General features: G+C 38.5%; 1 long non-coding RNA gene across 1 annotated transcript; it reads left to right on the forward strand.

The window, feature by feature from the left end:
* Positions 1–548: 548 nt before the first annotated feature.
* Positions 549–18,546, forward strand: LOC122705180. Its single transcript, XR_006344050.1, has 3 exons — positions 549–731; positions 5,820–5,896; positions 18,274–18,546. It is a non-coding gene; the product is annotated as an uncharacterized LOC122705180 (long non-coding RNA).
* The last annotated feature ends 676 nt before the right edge of the window (positions 18,547–19,222 follow it).

Raw genomic sequence — 19,222 nt, forward strand, 5'->3', positions numbered from 1 at the left:
ATGGTAGTTATGATTTTATGTGATATATAGTTCATAATAAAATTAGATTGTGCTAAAATGACTAGAGGAGACTGAGCATTGCACTTCAAGCACTTGGTTAAGGTGTTTGTTTTACCTTTAGCAAAGTTTGTAATAGATAACAAGATGAGATTACAGAGAATTTATTTTGTGAAATACAAAAATTGCACAATGTCAATTTACACAAGGATTGAAGGTTTTTAGTTTTTTTTTTTTTTAGGTTTTTAGTTTTAAGCAGGAAGTGAAGGGGAGAATTAAAGTAATTGGATCAGAGAAACCACAGAAAGTCAGAGTTAAGATTTGTCAGCAACAGTCATGTAGAAAATCAAGACTTGCCTCTTCCAGAAGAACAATCAGTTATAATGGTAAGTGATGACAATCACAAGATTAGTGAACTCTAGTCTTAGCTCTGCTACATCTGCCCAATGAGGGCAGAAGCCAGTTACTCAAGAGTTTGAGGATTTTATTAAGTCCCCAAAACAAGTGATGAAAGTCAACATATAATTTACTCTGAAGTCAAACCCGCAAGGGTCTCATGGTTCAAGATGGCCAGCAAGAAAATGGGGAGGTAGGGCTGCAGTGGAGAAAGGCTGAGAGTCACACTGAGTTTTTATTCTCCCTTTTCTTTATTAATACGAAGGTAAGGGTCCGTTGTCCGTAGTGATGCTTTCTAAGGCCCACTTGACTTCACATTCCAGGATGTCTGGCTCCAGGTGAGTGATCACACTTTTGTGATTATCTGGGTCGTGAACATCTTTTTTGTACAGTTCTTCTGTTTATTCTTGCCACCTCTTCTTAATATCTTCTGCTTCTGTTAGGTCCATATCATTTCTGTCCTTTATTGAGCCCATTTTTGCATGAAATGTTCCCTTGGTATCTCTAATTTTCTTGAAGAGATCTCTAGTCTTTCCCATTCTGTTGTTTTCCTCTATTTCTTTGCATTGATCGCTGAGGAAGGCTTTCTTATCTCTCCTTGCTATTCTTTGGAACTCTGCATTCAAATGGGTATATCTTTCCTTTTTTCCTTTGCCTTTCACTTTTTTTCACAGCTATTTGTAAGGCCTCCTCAGACAACCATTTTGCCTTTTTGCATTTCTTTTCCATGGGGAGAAGACTCTTGAGAGTCCCTTGGACTGCAAGGAGATCCAACCAGTCCATCCTAAAGGAGATCAGTCCTGGGTGTTCATTGGAAGGACTGATGCTGAAGCTGAAACTCCACTACTTTGGCCACCTCATCGAAGAGTTGACTCATTGGAAAAGACCCTGATGCTGGGAGGGATTGGGGGCAGGAGGAGAAGGGGACGACAGAGGGTGAGATGGCTGGATGGCATCATCGACTCAATGGGCATGAGTTTTAGTAAACTCCGGGAGTTTGTGATGGACAGGGAGGCCTGGTGTGCTGCGATTCATGGGGTTGCAAAGAGTCGGACACGACTGAGCGACTGAACTGAACTGAAGGGTCCATTGTGTGCATAGAAATATATGCACATAGAAATCATATTATAGATAATGTTCAATAATGCTATTCTATTGATCTAGTTATAAGACATTCTCTTCAGTGATAATTTTGGTAGCAAATCCTCTTACAAAAGCATTTGTTTTCTGGGAATTCCCTGGCGGTCAGGTGGTTTGGACTACAATTTCACTGTCAAGGAATTTGGCTCAATCTCTGGTTGGGGAGCTAAAATTCCACAAGCTGCATGCCTCAGCCAAACCTTAAAAAAAGAAAAGCATTCCGTTTCCATAATAAACATGTCTGATTTTTAAGAACTCTTCAACCTTCTTTAATTCTACCACCAAGTATCAATGACCACTTACTCTTCCCCTTCCTCCACTAAACATCTTAGTCACCTTCTAACTAAAATCAAATCTAATGTCTCAAACCACCCACCAAATGAAATAATGTTCTAAAAGGTCCAGACAATTAAGGGAGAAGTTGATTTGAGATTAAACTGTATATAGGACATAACCTACTTTCCCCAGTGCATTTAAGATAATTCACATTTTTAAAATTTATCTACTAGATATTTTGCCTGTTTAGCCTCTAGTTTTTATAAAATTGAGTATGAATTCTAGCAATTCACCCAGAATAATAGAACCCTAGTTCAATAAAACAGTGCATGTTATTGTTGTTCAGTCGCTAAGCTGTGTCTGACTCTGCAACCCTATGGACTATGACATGCCAGGCTTCCCTGTCTTTCACTATCTCCCAGAGTTTGCTCAAATTCATGTCTATTCAGTCAGTCATGCTATCTCACCATCTCGTCCTCTGCTGCCTTCTCCTTTTGCTTTCAATCCTTCCACCATTAGGGTCTTTTCCCATGAGTTAGCTCTTCACACTAGGTAGCCAAAGTATTGGAGCTTCAGCTTCAGCATCAGTCCTTCCAATGAATGTTCAGGGTTGATTTCCTTTAGGATGGACTGGTTTGATCTTCTTGAAGTCCAAGGGACTCCGAGTCTTCTCTAGTACCACACAATTGTGTATTTAAAACAATGCTGATTCATGTCGATGTATGGCAAAAACCATCATAATATTGTAAAATAATTATCCTCCAATTAAAATAAATTAATTTTTAAAAATGATACATTCTTTTAAATATACATGACATATTTACAAATAAATGAATTTGAATCTGTATGTCCAATTTTCTCTTTTTCCTTTTAACATTATCTTTTCTTTTTAAGATGAACTTAAAGTTTGTATGTCTAATATTCTCCTTTCTTTCCAATTGTCTTTTCAATCCTCTTTCTACAAAAAACAGAGAAGGGGTAACAGGGAGAGAACATTGGTGATGAACTTTTTTTCTGGCTGTGCTAGGTCTTAGTTGCAGTACACAGTGTCTTCATTGGGGCCTACAGGTTCTTCGTTTCCCTGACCAGGGATTGAACCTGGGCTCCTGTGTTGGGAGTGCTGAGTTTTAGCCACTGGACCACCAGGGAAGTCCTGTGATGAACTTTTAAATTTTGACAACTGCCAGAAAGCAGCACTCTACATTACTTTTAAATAAATGCCACTGAATAAGACTGGTTCTTTGAAATGAGTTTAGTCAGACCTCTTTCTATGTAGTACAGAATAATAAATTGATGTAAAATTAGTTTATTGACTTACACCTTCAGAGAGAATTTTAGGCAGCTCACAGAAATATACAAAATGACAGTCATAAAAAAGACATAGTGAGAAAAATAAGACGAGTCGAGTACATGAGTCATGTACTTTGAAGTCCTATATACTTGCTACAGGTGGGCCCCACACATGGATTTGGTCTTTCTGGCAAGGAAGAGACTTGGTCAGTAACAAGATTCACAGAATTTGTGAGAAAAACTGGTCTTTCTTCAGATGAAGCACAGTCACTCAGAGCTGCCCAGGAGGGCAACACAGATGCCAGAGAGTGACTTCAGGGGTCACACTTGGTCAGCACTGGGACAAATTGATAATCCAAGGCCTGATGCTCTGTGTCTGGGCAGCATAGCTAGAGTAACACCAGTGGAGAACATTTTTAAAGGTTTTACTGAAATCACAAAAACAAACACGAAAACAACTCTCACACATAAAAACAAACAAACAGAGTCTAAGTTTGAGGTATCTTCTGGATTAAGCTGTTTGCCAGCAGTATACTGGGTGGATATCTGAGTGAAATCACTTGTTGAATGTAGTTATTAAGTCAGTTATCATAGAAAGACAAATCATATGATATTGTTTATATATGAAATCTAAAAAAAAAAATGGTACAAATGAACTTATTTACAAAATAGAAATAGAATCACAGATGTAGAAAAACAAACTTATGATTACCAGGGGCAACAGAGGGGGAAGAGGCAGATTGGGCATGACATATACACACTCTCTGTGCTTAGGTGCTCAGTCGTGTCTGATTCTTTGTGATCCATTGGGCTGTAGCCCGCCAGGCTTCCCTGTCCATGGGATTTTTCAGGCAAGAATACTGGACTGGAGGCCATACACACTACTATCTATAAAATAGATAATAATAAGGATCCACTTGTATAGCAGAGGGAACTTTACTCAATACCCTGTAGTGACCTATATTGGAAAAGAAGCTAAAAAAGAGCACACACATGTGTATGTGTAACTGATGCATTTTGCTATACAGCAGAAACTAACACAACAGTGTAAACCAACCACACTTCAATAAAAAAAAGTTCAAGTCAGTTATATTTCTAGAAGTCGTTACCAAAACAGATGACTTTGGCTTCAGAATTGTTGATAGTTCTTTGTTAGCGTGGCCCTTCCTACCATCTCATGACCGAAGCAGTTCATGTGGGATTAAGGAAGAGTTCATATGTGTTGGTGCAGAAGGAACAACTCTCCAACACACTGAGATGGGTTTAGGGAGATGTGTGTGGTTACCAGATATGTGATTGTTAAACCTGTGTTCAGAAGAGGGAATGTGTATAGACGTGGGCCCCAAGGAAGGAGACACAAGAAGTTGAGGAGGAGAGCCACAATCGCAGGCATTGTGTTGGGCTCAGCGCGCTGCGTGGCTGTGTGGTGCTTGGTATAACAAATTTTGTGGGGGTGCTATGAAAAAGTTTTTCATCCTCCAAAATAATTAAATAAAAAGGAGGATGCTCTGGAACGCTGTATAACTCGGGGATTTTTCTGTTGTGGGAAAAAAGACTGAAAATAGGATCGAATAGGATATGACTTATAAATGTTGAAGATTTTCTTAAATTCCACTTTAAGGAATTTGCTAAAGCCTCAGCCTGTAATTTGAAACAAGGCATTCAAGTAGATTGGACACATGCCTATAAATTTTTTAATTTAAAGAGGTGGTAAAAAAAAAAATAAAGAGGTGGTATGTGGGAATAAGGTCAGGAATATCCTAATATCACAGGGTAAAGAACTAAGAAACAGGAGAGAATTATTTTTTACCATATGTCAAAGACCTAACCAGACTATATCTCATTATAAGTAATCATTACATATATTTAAAACATAACATGGAAAAGAGAGCAAATATACTACAGAACTTCTATTTTATTTGCTGGTTTTGAATATACAAATATATAGCAATGACCTCTGAATACTCTAGAATGAAGAATTCCAGAATTTCACTTTTTTTAACCTTTTAATTATCCACATGTATTTAAGTATGTATGTGGGCTTCCCTGATGGCTCAGACGGTGAAGAATCTGCTTGCAATTCAGGAGACCTGGGTTTGATACCTGGTTTGGAAAGATCCTCTGGAAGAGGGCATGGCAACCCACCCCAGTATTCTTGCCTGGAGAATCCTCATGGACAGAGGAGCCTGGGAGGCTACAGTCCAAGGGGTTGCAAAGAAAAGGACATGACTGAGTGACTAATTACAAGCACAAGTATGTATGTAGGCATGTATCAGTGACACTGTATTACTTCTCTTTCTTGTATGGTTAGTGGAAAAGCACTGCATTTGAAGAATTCAGACAGGTAATACATACTATATTTTTCCAATTGTAGAAGTATCATCCCTAGTGCATTTTAAACTGTGTCATGGGATGCTCTGGGTTGATAGGTTTCTTAGGTGGCCTAAAACTGAATATGGCTTGGAATGAAATAAATATTCTCTTGCAGTCAGCAGGCATTCCCCATATGTAGGCGTTTCTTTAATAATCAACATATAGCCTAAAGTTCATAGCAGTGTGGATAAATAAAAGTCAGTTTTTTTCAGTATTACAAGATATGGTTAAAAAGTTTTTAAAAATGTATTTTTTTTGTTAAAAAGACTTCTTATCAGATTAACTGTGTACTTTTTAATTTTATTAATTTTTTTTTTTTAAATTTGGCTATGACATTCTGCATGTAGGATCTTAGTTCCTCAACCAGAGATGAAACAATACCCCCTGCAGTGGAAACATCGAGTTCTAACCACTGGACCTCCAGGTAAGTCCCAAGATTAACTACATACTATATACTTTGATTTTAATTTGTTATATTGCCACAATTTTTCTATTATGTAGCAATAACTTTAGACCATATTCAGACGTTTGTTGTTGTTCAGTTGCCCAGTCATGTCTGACTCTTTGTGACCCCATGGCCTGCAGCAAGTCAGGCCTCCCTGTCCGTCACCATCTCCCAGAGTCTGCCCAAGTTCATGTCCATTGCATTGGTGATGCCATCCAGCCATCTCATACTCTGATGCCCTCTTTTCTTGCCCTTGATCTTTCCCAGCATCACGGACTTTTTCAATGAGTTGTCTGTTCGCATCAGATGACCGAAATACTGGAGCTTCAACTTCAGCATCAGTCCTTCCAGTGAAAAACTCCTTTCAAGAGTTTACCTACTAAAAATATTTTGAGGTACCCATTCTTCAGCATTCATTTGCAATTTAAATAAACTATTTCTCATTATAGTCCAATATTTAACTCGCATTGGTCTCCTAGTCCTAAATTTTAGAGCAAGGTCCATTCTTCTTTTTCTGAATGTGTATGAAGTATGTGAAAATAGCTGTATCATCCTCCTTATGCTTTCTTTTGTCTAAGCTAAAAATTCCTAGTGATGCAACTTTTAAAAAACTTGAATATAAGTTTTTATGTTCAGTTCAGTTTAGTCACTCAGTTGTGTCCAACTCTTTGCACCCCATGGACTGTAGCATGCCAGGCTACCCTGTCCATCATCAACTCCCGGAGCTCGCTCAAACTCATGTCCACTGAGTCAGTGATGCCATCCATCTCATCCTCTGTTGTCCCCTTCTCCTCCTGCCTTCAATCTTTCCCAGCATCAGGGTCTTTTCCAATAAGTCAGTTCTTTGCATCAGGTGGCCAAAGTATTGGAGTTTCAGCTTCAGTATCAGTCCTTCCAGTGAATATTCAGGACTGATTTCCTTTAGGATGAGTTGGTTTGATATTCTTACAGTCCAAGGGACTCTCAAGAGTCTTCTCCAACACCACAGTTCAAAAGCATCAATTCTTCGACGCTAAGCTTTCTTTATAGTCCAACTCTCATATCCATATCCATACATGACTACTGGAAAAACCAAAGCTTTGACTAGATGGATCTTTGCTGGCAAAGTAATGTCTCTGTTTTTTAATATGCTGTCTAGGTTGGTCATAGCTTTTCTTCCAAGGAGCAAGTGTCTTTTAATTTCATGGCTGCAGTCACCATCTGTAGTGATTTTGGAGCCCCCCAAAATAGTCTGTCATTGTTTCCATTATTTCCCATCTATTTGCCATGAAGTGATTGGACGGGACGCCATGATCTTAGTTTTCTGAATGTTGAGTTTTAAGTCAGATTTTAAACTGTCCTCTTCCACTTTCATCAAGAGGCTCTTTAGTTCTTCTCTGCTTTCTGCCATACAGGTGGGGTCATCTGCATATCTGAGGTTATGAAACAGTATGAAAAGGCTTTTATGTTAATTCCTGCTAAATTTCCCTTCATTGCTCTCATTAATTAGCTCACTCTATGAGTATATACAAATATTTATCCTGGGATCCAATGTATTAGATACATCACCTAAGTTTTCTTTCTGCCCTTGAATACACTGAGAAAACATTTTAAACTATAAAAGCAGGAATTATCTTTATTTCCCAGTTCATGAATAATTAAAAAAGAGGATGATGATGATAAAATTATTGAATCCATCCCTTCTTAAAATTCTTCAAGTGGATCTGTTAGAAGTGTTTCATTTTTATTTTTAAATGATACATAGAAGTCATATGTATGCATACATGTGTGTTTTTAAATATTTAAAACATATTTTTTATTCTAGTAAGATAATTTAAACAGTGACACATTCTGTACTGCACAAAAATATTTTCTGAATAATCAGATGAAGCTCATGAATTAGAGATGATTTCTTTTAACTTTTTTTTTTTAAATTGAAGTATAATTGACTTATGTTAGTTTCAGGTGTTCAACATAATGACTCAACATTTAAATATATTATAAAATGATCATCATAAGTGCGGTAACCATCTGTCACCATACAAATTTATTATAGTATTACTGACTATATTGCTTATGCTGTATATTACATCCCATTTTACAACTGGAAGTTTGTGCCTCTTAATACTCTTCACCTATTTTGCCCAATTTCCTTGTAACTTTATAAATGCTAGTTTGGTTTGTTAGAATAATTAAATCCAATTTTCCAATAATACAAATTTAATTTTTTTTTTACAAATTTAATTTTTAATAGTCAATCTGTATCATGGCTTTGAAATAAGACCTTCATCTATCTTTAAGCTGTGAACAGCATGCTTTAGAGTTTTACCAATCTATGCTAACATATTTTTGCAAAAATAATTTAGGCTGAATCTTCCAATTTTTAAAAAAAGAGCATTTGGGGGATTCCCAGGTGGTTCAGTGGTTACGACTTGGGGCTTTCACTGCTGTGGGCCTGGGTTTGATCCCTCGTGGGGAAACTTAGATTCCGTAAGCTATGTGGTATGGCAGGGGGAAAAAAAGCATTTTAACATAAAGGGATTAAATTAAATAATCTCTAAGATCACCGATTCAATGTACACGAACTTGGGCAAACTCCGGGAGATGGTGAGGGAGAGGGAGGTTTGGTGTGCTGCAGTTCATGGGGTTACAGAGTTGGACATGACTTGGCGACTCAACAACAAGTTCACTCCTAGTTTTGCTTTTTTAATCCATTAGAGAAATATTCTTATCCATTGAACTAAACCTTCAGTAGAGTTGGTGTACTCCATTTTAAGATTGCTTTTAAATGATTACTCTTCAGTTTTCACATGAAAACAATTCTGTTAGATTAGGGGAATTCAGCAGTTACCTATGAATACTTAGTTAAACCTCAACAAAAGATCAGAAGAATTGGTTAAAGCTCTTCAGTGGAATATATAATCTTGCTGATTCTTAAAACATATGAAAACACTGTTTTTTGTTGTTGCTGCTGCTGCTGCTCTTGTTTATGTCCTTTAAGGCACACCTCTAATGTGCTGGAAAAATATTGCTGATGTTGTAGGACATTTTGTGGCTCTCCGCTTGATGAATAGCAAAAAGCAGAGAGAAGACTGCAAAAACATGGGGTACCTTCTCTTTTGAAGACTCTTTCACCCCTGGCCACACATTTTAGTCTGACTCTCAAAAGAGAACATCCAGACCTTTCTCGGGGACAGTTATCACCTTCCTCTTTCAGCTACCACACAGGATCCCTCTGTCATCTCTGAACTAATGCATCCTTCTGAGTGTCAGAGATGTCAGAGAGTGGGCCGGGGGCTTCCCTAGCCTCGTCTCTCAAGTGAACAGTCTATACCTAACCAACTTGCAGAGATTCTTGGGACCTCTAGTGTTATGCTTATGACCGGGCATATCCTGTTTGTTACTTGTGAGGAGAGTTGGTGGTGTTGGCCCCTAAACAGTGACAGGCAGAATTATCCAGTGACTAGTTAGCTAACCAGATCTGCTTGTGCTCAAAACAACTCAGATCTACCACCTCAACTGCTGAGATGTATCCGGGTTCCAGCAGGGCAGGTCTGGACCTGGCTTGCCTCTGAATCAAGACAGCCCTGGGAGTAGAAATCCAGATCTGGATCATATTTATTTTGAAGGAATCATGAGTAGAGATGAGGACAGGGCACTGGTAGGCCCTCTCTGGGAAGGCATGGCCCTGGGCTACAAAGCAGGACGCCTGTTATTTGATCCTATTCTGCCACTGACCTGGCTTATATAGGTCTTTGCTTCTCTGGACCTTAGTTTTTTTTCATTTTCAAGGTAACAGTTCAATTACATAATTTTAAGACTCCTCTGTTACACTACAAACTTAATTTAAGCAGGACTGAAACCACCTGTCAGCTCCAGAACAGAATAAATGGCCTCACACCATACAATACCTTTCCCAGTGTGGATCAAACGTGCTGCAAGCTGATGCATGAGGTGACACTCGTGCTTTGCATCAAGTTATGGTGTCTGGATAAAGGCTTTCCTTTGTGTTTGTTTTATTTTGGTGTTCACATTGCCTATATGAAAGGATTGAGTTAGCTCTGACTTCCCTAGTAACTCAACTGGTAAAGAATCTGCCAAAAAAAAAAAAAAAGAATCTGCCTACAAGGCAGGAGACCCCACGTTGAATTCTGGGTTGGGAAGATCCCCTGGAGCAGGGCACGGCTACCCACCCCAGTATTCTTGCCTGGAGAATCCCATGAACAGAGGAGCTTGGTGGGCTTCAGTCCTTTAGGGTCCTTAGGATCGCAAAGAGCAGACACGACTGAGCACAGCACCTGACACAAAATTTCTCTTTGAGAGCAAGAAGATTAGCATTTGGCAAATTCATAAAGAAAATATTTCAAAATAGATGAGACCAAGGTAAGGAAAGGTAAAACAAATTGCCCTACAGAGTTATAATTTCAAATTGACTAAATTTTCTTTCATATGGTTAAAACAAAAACTCCAAACGCGCAGAAAAGGTAATTTTATTTATTCCCCTTCCCTCTGTTAGGTCTTTTCTCCTCTTTAATCCCTCACAGTACTCTGCATTTTCATATTTCCCTAGATTCCTTTTGTCACAGGAAAAATGCAGGTCTTCTAGAGTAAAATTTATGAGCAGAACTGAAGGTGGTGTTATCTCTCACAGAGTAACTTATCATTAAAAACCACGGAATGTTATCTTTTTTGAGATTACAGAACTCTTTTATTTTGTTAATTTACCTACTTTTAATTGGAGAATAATTGTTTACAACATTGTGTTGGTTTCTGCCATACATCAACGTGAATCAGCTAGAGGTATACATGTCTCCTTGGCCTCTTGAACTTCCTTCCCATCTTCCACCTCCATCCCACCCCTCTAGGAAAAATCATGAAATACTATCTTTTGATGGGAAGGAAATATTACAAAGCAAATCTTTAGAGAAAAATCACTTTCATTCTCACCTTTCTCCTACACTGCTGTTAGTGTTTTAATTTGATTTCTTCTAAACATTTTTTTTTTTTTTTGTATAGGTTTTTCCTATGTGGTTGTAATGATATGCATGTAGTATATGGAGTCTGCACCTTGTTTGACCATTTCTTCACAGACCTTTTAATGACTGTATACTAATTCCCTGGGGGCAAGTGGCACAGTTTTCTTAACCACCATTCCGTAGGGTCTCCCATGGGACTTTGAGGGTTGGATGAAACAGTAGAATGACACAGAGGATCAGTCCTCAGTGTAGAAAACTTGGGTTCACTGGGAAGCAGATGGGATAGATTTTGAACATGGGTAGAAGTTTACACAAGCCCTATCTTCTAGAAGTTGAAATGGAGCCCGCCACAGCACATTTTTTTCACCTTTCTAATTTAAATATTGTAAACAGTTTTACTATAATTCACATATAATTCCCCTATTCAAAATGTGCAATTCAATAGCTTCTCGTATATTAACTGAGCTTTGTGTACAGTCAATTTTAGAACATATATGGTTAATTTCACTGAAGGATGAAACAATGAATAGTTTTGTTTCACACAGCACTTGAAATCAGTTGCCATTTGTTACTAGCTTTGAAGTTATTTATTTAAAAGATGTTTCTCAAAGCAAGACAGTGGGTTGGTAGAACCCTAAATCTCTAGGGCTTCTACTCTGGACAGGTGTGAGGGTTAACTGGTTCCTATCTGCTGGTATGCCCAGTGCCCTTTTGAACAGCAGGTGAGAGGGCATGTAAGTTTCTGCCTTAGGGCTAGACTCAAATATGAATTCCATTGCTGGTGTTGGGTTTTGATCTACCTTAAATTCTGTCAGGGGTTGTGAGAGCTGATGACTTCTTTCTCCATGGATATTTGTGGGCTTGAAGACTCCAGCTCACTCCTGACCTCAGGTAACTTATTGACACCCAGTCTACTTACTGCCTTGGCATACAGGCTGGGGTTCTTGGGCTTGCTTCAGTTGCTTCTTGCAACACTGGAGTTCTTGCTCTGGGTACAGATCCCAGGTCCTGACACAAGCAGGCCCAGCTGACCAGCTTCATTTTATTGTCATCTGCACCCTATGTTGAAATCATGAGTTACTCTCTATGATTAAGCAGGGCTGTCTTCACCACCTGAAGATAAAGAAGTCCGTATTTCAAAGATCAGATTTCCAAATTCGAGACTTGTAAGATATACTAAGAACGGTGGATAAACTAGGTTGAAAAATAAGCCTTTGTGATTTTTTTGGGTACAAAGATGCTTAGTGCATGCTATTTATAAAATTGAAATACTTAGCAGTGGAGGGTAGTTGAATGAATTATGATAAATCTCTATGATGAAACAGCACTCAGCTATTGTGCTTGTGGGCTAAGTCACTTCAGTCGTGTCCAACTCTTTGCAATCCTATGGACTGTAGCTCTCCAGGCTCCTGTGTACCTGGGATTCACCAGGCAAGGATAACTGGAGTGGGTTGCCACGCCCTCCTTTAGCGGATCTTCCTGACCCAGGCATCTAACCCGTGTCTCTTATCTCTCCTGCATTGGCAAGATGGGAAGCCCTACTTAGCTTTTGATATGTATTAAAAAGCTATAATTATGAGATTAAATACTTTTAATGTTTGGTCAGAAAATTAGGATTTAAAATGACACGTAAAGAATAATAAATCCTATGTTGTTTTTGCCAAGAAATGGAGAAGTTGGCTGGGAAGAGACAATGAAGCACATAAGAAACAGAGAATAGTGGGGGACTCAACAGATTAGGGGTGCCAGTAAGTATGGGTTGGGATAAAGAACTAAAAAAGTTAGACAGGAAAAGGAGGCAGAGGTTCTGGGAATTATATGTTTTGTTGAGCACTTACTATGTGGGAGTTACTACTATGTTCTGGTTACTGGAGATATAGCAGTGAACAAAGCAGATAAAATCCTTGCACTCGGAGAGTTTACATTTTAAGGAATACATGACCAGAAGCAAAAATAAGTAAAATAGTCTATTAGATAGTAGCAGTAGAAAAACAAAGTGGGATAGCCAGTTGGGTGTATGTGTACAAATTAAAATAGAGTGGTCTTGGATCATGCCTCTTAGAAACTTATATATATAGGCTAGGTGGAAGGAGAGTCAAGAGTGTGACAGTTAAGAGGGTACAGTCAAAATTCCTGAAGGCCAGGAGAGGATATATGAGCATATGTGAGGAGTTTCTCTTTAAGCTATTCTAGGAACCAAGATACACACATTTTCCATGACTCCATGTCAAACTGAAAACTAGCACATCATGAATAGGCGTGGGTGGCGCACAGACTCGAAGGATTGTCTTTTTTGGGTTTCACAAAGAGGTCACTTGGCCAGCGTGAATGCCTTGCTTTCACATATCTGCTGGCCCCTCTTCTATTAAAGTATCCTGGGCTGAGTGACTTTCTGGGAGGAAGAATCAAAAGAAACAAGTAAAAGTTCAAACAGGCAATACCCTGTTTAAGCTAACACCCAGACATGCCGATTGAGATGCACCAGCAGTACAAAGGCAACAGGGAGGAAGAGAAGGGCTAGGTCTTGCTTAAGAGGACAGACATACTAGGTAGCACAAAACCAGTCAGAGGGACCTGGCTTTCAATCTCAGCATCCCCACTCAGCAGTGTCACCTTGAACATTTTATTTAGCCTTCATTTGCCTGTTTCATTAACTGAAAGAAATATGGAAAAGAGCAGCTGCTGTGAGGATTCAGTGAAATAATATACATAAAGCATTTGGTATTAAGTTGGCACATAGTAGGTATTAAGATAATTAACTAATGGAAGTCGTCTTTTTAAAACCCAAAAGAAAACATTTGCAGTGCTAAAAATAATAAGCATTAAGCTTTCTGTAGAGCTTATTTAAAAAAAATCTTACTAGCTTATAGGTCTTGAGAATGGTGGGCATATTTTAGTAAAAAAAATTTCATCAAACCTCCCACTATTAAACTGAGCTTTCTCACAATCCCATTCTTTGTGAGATGGAATATGGAATGCAGTAGAACTAGACAGGAATCCCAGTCCAAGTTTGCTGACCACCAGATGCAGGATGACATTTCCCAAGATATTTGCTGGATTAATTTTTTTTTCTCCAAATAATGAGTCATTATTGTGAGATATTGTTTATTGTGAAACTCTTGTGTTCCTTCCATACATACCAAAACAAAAGGTCACTTCGCAGGCACTTTGTTATAGTCAAGAACAAAAGAAAATAATATAATGTTGTGAAATGTACTGCAGTAGGGAAGACACTGTCTTGCTGTGCCTTTTAGTACTGCTTTACTATCTGCTTAAAGTACACACATTACAAAAAAAGCAAGGGAAGGAACATTTAGTTGGACCCCATTTATGCAAAAATTATGTGACTTTACATGTACAGATAATTTCTGGAAAGACAGATTTGTTGATTGTGATTTAAGTCAGGCGTTTTCATTATATCCCTCTGTGTACTCTTGAGTTTAATTTTTAAACAATGAACATGTAGTATTTGCAGAATGATTTTCTAAGCTATGTGAAAATGCATACAGAAAAAACTTTATATTGCCAGATTGAAAGTAGGTCTTAATACCTTAGTTCTAATTTTGGGAGAAGGGATAAAAAATTGTCATCTGAAATCATTATAAAACCAATGTGTGTACATATGCACACACAGAATTATGATAATATCATGGCCATTACTTATACCCATTCATGTTGAAAACAAGGAGTTCCCATTGAGAATTACTGCCAAGACTTCCAGGGTTACTCTGTAAATATGGGGGGACTGACCCACAGAATTTTCACTAAAATGAGGGAACACAACAGGGTTAAATCCAGAAGAAATTCTTCTGACTCATTGGTGCCAGCCACACTTCTTATTGACAGGGATCACCATCTGTTTGTTCACCTGGATATATCTTTGCTGCCTCACTCAATTCTGCTCAACAATTTTCTTTCGTTGAGTCAGAATAAGATTCTAAGGGCTGTAGCTGTACCATAAGGGGAATGGGTCTCCTGTCCCTGCATTGGCAGGTGCTCTGCTTTTAATCCTGCACCCTTACCTGGTCTCTTAGATATTATGACAGAAAAGCCAAATAACTTTTTAAAGAATATTTGTATTAAAAAATTGGGGAGGGGGTACTTCCCTGGTGGTCCAGCGGTTAAGACCGCATTTCCACTAGTAGGGCACAGATTAGATTCCTGGTGGGGGAACTAACATCTCACATGCACACTGCAAAATGCAGCCAAAAAAAGCACTTTTTTTTTTTTTTGAAATACAGTTGATTTACAATGTTGGGCCAATCTCTGCTATAAAGCAAACTGACTCAGTTATATACATATGTACATTCTTTTTAAAATATTCTTTTCCATTATGGTATCCAAGAAGATTGGATTTAGTTCCCTGTGTATAGAACCTTGTTGTTTATCCATTCTAAATGTAACAATTTGCATCTGTCAACACCAAACTCCCAGTCCATCCTTCCTCCTCCCCACAAATAACTTGTTAGAATAAAATTTCCCTGTATTTGTATACAAAGATGGACATTTAACTAATGACATTTAAAATTTTCTGGTAAGAAGTCTCTTGATATGGGGGTATAGTAATATGTAACCTAACCTAGGGAATATAGTCACTAATAACCCTCCTATAAGCCCCTGAATTGTATGGCAGATATAATTAAGAATAAGCATACAAAGCTTAAAGAAAAACCTTCCAAAATGCAGAAGTCTTAGTGAAGGCATGACAAAATGCCAGTTTTTTTGATAGAGGCCTTCTAAGGTAGGCAGATAGATCATAATCTTCTCTGCAAGTGTCTGATGCAGGAACTTGTAGCACTTCTACTTACACTATAATAATTTTTAATTGCTCTATGGGTAGTGAGTGAACCTATATGTGGATAGTGTGAAAAAAGATTAAGGAGCAAGAAGCTTCACTTTGTTAAGCTTAACTGAAGAGAGACCACATGACCAACATGGTCACCCTGCTCTTATGTTACAGGACAGAACTTTTTGAAACCTCTCTTACTAAAGCAGTTTGGACTGACTGAGGACTAGAGTTTCTGTAAAGGAAATTCAAAATAAAATAGTAAAAATGTCTCTTCTGTCATTGTGGACCTGTAGGTCTCAACTAACCTCTCTGTATTTTCCAAACCGTCTTATTTATTTGTGGCATATTAGTTCCTTGACTGGGGATTGAGCTTAGTCCTTGACAGTGAAAGCACAGAGCCCCAACCACTGAACTGCTGCAGAATTCCCCCCAAACCATCTTATAATCTTATAATTCCTCTATACCTAATTTCCCTGATATTATCACTATAAAAAACACACCTTTAAGTACACTGATTCAGTCAAAAGAAAGAAGAAACTGGTTGGATTCTGTCCTTGTTGTTATTCAGTCGCCAAGTTGTGTCCAACTCTCTGTGACCCCATGGACTGCAACACACCAGGCCTCCTTGTCCCTCACCATCTCCCAGAATTGCACAAGTTCATGTCCATTGAATCTGTGATGCCATCCAACCATCTCATCCTGTTGCCCTCTTCTCCTTCGGCCTTCAATCTTTCCCAGCATCAGGGTCTTTTCCAATGAGTCGGCTGTTCACATCAGGTGACCGAAGTATTGGAGCTTCAACTTCACCATCAGTCCTTCCAATGAGTATTCAGGGTTGATTGCTCTTTTTTTTTTTAGGGTTGATTTCTTAGGATTGACTGGTTTGATCTCTGGGCTGTCCAAGGAACTCTCAAGAGTCTTATACATCACCACAGTTCGAAAGCATTAGTTCTTTGGCACTCTGACTTCTTTATGGTCTAACTCTCACATCCGTATATGACTACTGGAAAGACCATAGCCTTAACTTTACAAACCTTTGTCAGCAAAGTGATGTCTTTGCTTTTTAATACACTAAGTTTGTCATAGCTTTTCTGCCAAGAAGCAATCATCTTCTAATTTTATGGCTGCAGTCACCATCTGCAGTGATTTGGGAAATCTGTCACTGCTTCCACCTTTTCCCCTTCTATTTGCCATGAAGTGATGGGGCCAAATATCATGATCTATAGTTTTTTTAATGTTGAGTTTTTAAGCCAGTTTTTTTTCACTCTCCTCTTTTACCCTCATCAAGAGGCTCTTTAATTCCTCTTTGATTTCTGCCATTAAAGTGGTATCATCTGCATACCTGAGGTTGTTGATATTTCTCCCAGAAATCTTACCAGCTTGTAATTCATCCAGCCTGGTATTTCACATGATGTGCTCTGCATATAAGTTAAATAAACAGGGTGACAATAAACAGCATTGTTGTACTTTCCAGTTTGAACATCTGGAAGTTCTCGGTTCACATATCGCTTAAGACTAGATAGAAGGATTTTGAATGTAACCTTAACAGCATGGGAAATGAGATCAATTGTCCGGCAGTTTGAACATTCTTTAGTGCTGCCTTTCTTGGGAATTGGGATGAAAATTGACCTTTCCCAGTCCTGTGGCCACTGCCAGCTTTTGCAACTTTGCTGACATACTGAGTGTAACACTTTAATAGCATCATTCTTTAAAATTTCAAAAAGCTCTGCTAGAATTCCGTCACCTTCACTAGCTTTATTGGCAGTAGTGCTTCCTACGGGCCATTTGACTTCACACTCCAGAATGTCTGGCTCTGGGTGAGAGACCACACCATCGTGGTTATCTGGGTCCTTAAGATCTTTTTTGTACAGTTCTTCTGTGTATTCTTGCCATCTCTTCTTGATCTCTTCTGCTTCTATCAGGTCTTTACTGTTTCTGTCCTTTACTATGCCCATCTTTGGATGAAATGTTCCTGTCCTTGACACAAATATAAAACATACGTTATCAACATGTACCTGGAGAAAAAAACAAGAGAGAAGACTCATAATAAGACTCATGAGAGAGTGAGAGAAGACTCACTGTTTGGATTAGTTTCAGTTTTTTACTATTCTGAAAATAGGTGATCTGAGCCAGGTTATCCTCTCATCTTCTTCCCCACCCCCTCCTTACTATAAACAGATAAGCAATAATGGTTGAGGGGATGGCAGAACCCAAGCCTGTGGCACTTGAGAGTTAGGATATGAGTGAGAGCTGGTGCTGAAGAAAAGCGGGTTGGAGTAATGGAATAGCCTATCAAGGAAGAGAGAAACACGTAGAAGAAGAAGGAGATGTCCTTTTACTTGGACAGCGAATGTAGAAGATGCATTACAATGCGAGCTTTAGGCAGCTGGGACCAGCTGACTGTGAGGGACCACAGAAAGTTTAGCTAATTTGCTGAGAATGTTGGGCCATCCTCTGCAATGACCAGTATTCAAACTCTATACTGAGTATCCTATACAGAGTACTATAGCTCTATATTTAGTTACATAAAATCTCTTCTCATCTTGACTTCCTTAATAGAAGATTAAAGCAGTCCTGGACTTAGTTATACAGTTGATTCTCATTATTTGCAGAGTTCATATTTGTGAAGTCACCTACTTGCTGAAGATCATTTGTCAACTTGAAAATCCACACTCCCGATGCTTTCATCATCATTTGTGGACACGTCTGCTGTGGTGTGATGAAAAATTGAGTCACCAGGGTTATTCCCAGTTGAGGTTAAAGAAGGTGACATTCTTTTTTCTTGTTTTAGCTCTCTTACTGAAAATGAGTGTCTACTTCATGTTTAAAATGGCACCCAAACACAACGCTGAAGGGCTATCTCGAGTTAAACGTTTTTGGCTGAGTTAATAAATCACTAGTGTCTTAAACAAGGCATCTTTAAATAGAAATACACGTAACATAAGGCTACGTACTAATCGGCTGATGTTAGTTTACAGAACTGGAGAATAACTTAATGAATGAGTGCATCAGTTTCTTAGGACTACCATTACAAATTATCACAAACTTGCTGTCTTACAACAGAAATTTATTCTCTCACAGTTCTGGAGCCAGACAAAATCAAGATATTGTCAGGGCCACACTTTCGCCAAAGGCTTTAGGTGAATATTCTTCCTTGCCTTTCTCCTAGCTTCTGGTGGCTATTGGCATTGCTTGGTGCGTGGCAGCATAATTCAAATGTCTTCCTCTGTCTTTACATTGCCTTCTTCCTTAGGTGTCTCTGTGTCCACATGTTCCTCTCTTTTCTCTTATAAACACCCAAGTTATTGAATTTAGAGACTATCCAAAATCTAGGATGCTTTCATGTTGAGATCTTTAACTAATTACATCTGCAAACACTCTGCTTCAACAACAACAAAAAATTAAATTTTGCAGTCTATGTGTATGTGAATTTTAGGAGGATACCTTTCAACACATTATAACAAATTTTATACAGTTGAAGAAAGAATATAACCCTTGGAGAATGTGCAAAAGAACAGTTAAAGCACAGAAAAGCAAAAAAAGAAAAGAAAAGAACAAAAG

This window comes from Cervus elaphus, chromosome 12 (genome assembly GCF_910594005.1).
Source record: "Cervus elaphus chromosome 12, mCerEla1.1, whole genome shotgun sequence".
In the NCBI taxonomy this organism is placed as follows: domain Eukaryota; kingdom Metazoa; phylum Chordata; class Mammalia; order Artiodactyla; family Cervidae; genus Cervus; species Cervus elaphus.